The sequence below is a fragment of the Galeopterus variegatus genome, unplaced genomic scaffold (genome assembly GCF_000696425.1).
Source record: "Galeopterus variegatus unplaced genomic scaffold, G_variegatus-3.0.2 Scaffold7348, whole genome shotgun sequence".
Classification (NCBI taxonomy): Eukaryota; Metazoa; Chordata; class Mammalia; order Dermoptera; family Cynocephalidae; genus Galeopterus; species Galeopterus variegatus.
The window spans coordinates 6947-9321 of record NW_007733459.1 but is presented as its reverse complement, the minus strand read 5'-3'; positions in this window follow the sequence as shown (position 1 = coordinate 9321).

The window sequence follows — 2375 nt, the reverse complement described above, 5'->3', positions numbered from 1 at the left end:
CCTTTTGTTTTTTACTACTTTAATCACTCACCTTGGGTGAATGATTCGAGGCCTCATTTCTTATGCCTTCAGTTGGCTTTGGTCAAGAAGACCGGGAAGCACAAACCCAATAAAAAGTGTGAGGAGTGAACTGTTGAGGAACAAGAGTGGGATAGGAGTAGGGCTTAAATAAACTGTTGATAAGGTTGTGGGGGTTAAGATGCATTCAGGAAAGAAATCACTGTTTTTAAAGAAAGAGAAGAGGCCCAGTCCCTGAGTAGGTGAAGGGATCTTTGGTTTAGAATTTTGAATGATTGAATATCCAAACATTAGACCGGTGACTTTGTAGGCATATGAACCAGAGTAGTGCTTTATAGGCAAGAGTTACTACAGCTTTGTTGGAGATTAAACTGGCAACTATTGTTTTGGGAAGAAAGCCTTAAGCTGTTACGGGCCAAGTACACGTGCTTTTAAAACTGAAACCTGAAGGCCGACTAGTTAGCTCAGTTGGTTAGAGTGTGGTGCTGATAAGACCAAGGTCTAGGGTTCAATTCCTGTATTCGCTAGCAGACAAAACAAAAATCACTGAAGCCTGAAGAACTCTTGCCTTATGTGTTAACAGTCAAATCAGTCTTGTCTTAAATGAGTAGAGTTTGACATAATAAAATTGACCCAAACCCTGGGGTGTTATCCTGAACTGGGATGGTCCTAGGTGGCCTTTGCTGCCTACTTCCATTTCTCTGCAAGGCTAGGTGTGTGGGACAGAAGGGGAAAGTAGGTGGGGAGAATGGGTGAAGAGGTGAGGGAAGAATTCTTCCTGAAGTTGTTCTTGGGTGTGTTCTGTGCCCCTGTCCATCTCTCTGACTCCTTTGGTGGGTCCGATTCCCTCAGGAGCTGACTTCAATCTAATTATCATATTTGCTCTACTTTCTCTTGTGTTTGTGGTACCTTTGGTCCTCAAACTTCATTCTCTTGTTATCTTTTGGAGAGGAAATGAAAAACTCCATGTCTCCTGGTTAGTGAGGAAAGGTCAGATAAGGCAATTTTATAGGGGCAGCAGGAATATTTTTTAAATGTCAAAGCATTTGATAGTGTTTTTCAGCTTTTGTTATTTTCTATGGGGTGAGGACAGGGTGATCACTGTGCTTGTAGTTATATTTGTTTTGTGCCAGGCCAAGCCACATCCACAAAAGCTTGTGCCTCCTATTAGTTTACTATTCTACCCTTGGTCATGAGAAGTTACTTTTCTTCCCTGTGTTTCTTTAGAAAATGTAATGTTACTGGGAGTAGTTGATTTAGGCAAGCTTCTATCATTTCAATTTGAAAGTTGTATAATTTAAATGGGGTCTAAAATTGAGACAGTCATTCACTGTGATTGGGTAGGCAAGAAAAGTGCTAGTTATAGGTACAACTTCTAAAAAGATGGAGTCAAGGGAAACTAACTGAAGGATCTTGGCACCATTCCTAGGGATTATACCAAATGAAGTGCCAAGATAGTTACATGGTGGCTGGGGAACCATTTGAATAGGCCTTATACTTAAACCCCACTCAGCTGTATTGTTTCCCCTGGCTTGGTAAAGGTGAACTTTTCGGGGGTTCTTACTGCCAGTATTTCCTAAGTATGCCACAGTCTTTCTCCCGGTGCCAGCATTCCAGTGGTGATCTTTCTGTCCTCACTCCAGTATCCCTTCTATGTGAACTCTGGATCAAAATTTTAACTCCTCTCTAGAGTGCTAGAGCAAAAGCCCTCATCACTTGAGTGCCTAAGGAAAGGAGATAAAAGGGAGAGGGGAATGCAAAGTAGGGTGGGAAAGAAAGTTTGATTTGAGCAGCATTGCAGGTAGCTAACTACTTAGGTAGAACCTGTCACTCCTTTGGGAACTCAGTGGTGAGGAAGAAAAGTCATAAGCAGACTTTTGGTAGGATAAACAAACTTTCTCTGAAAGGTATGTGGAAGGAGAATGTCAAAGGTAGGGTGGGTTGTGAGAGAGGAGATTTGAGTGGACCCCAGTTTGATAATATTCAACAAATAAATAATTAGATATATTCCCAAGACCTAGAAAGACCCCTACCCCCACCAGCCTTTTCCTTGCATATTTTTTCCTTACTAAAGAATGATTTGAAAGTATTCCAGGAAGGCCAACTACATTATAATGATAATGGAGGAACAGACATGGGATCTATCTATGTCACTGAGCTATTTAGCTCTTCTCCCACTCCCAGGGGACATTTGGCACTAGTGCTGGAAGGTAAGAAATGTCTTCTGTTATTATGCAGATAGTCTCATCTGCATAGCATGGTGGTTTTACTCCCTCACTCCAATTGTTTCATTGGATTTTATTTTGTTGTGATACATGAGGGTGTTCCTGTTAGAGTAATTAGAATTGTGTACATAA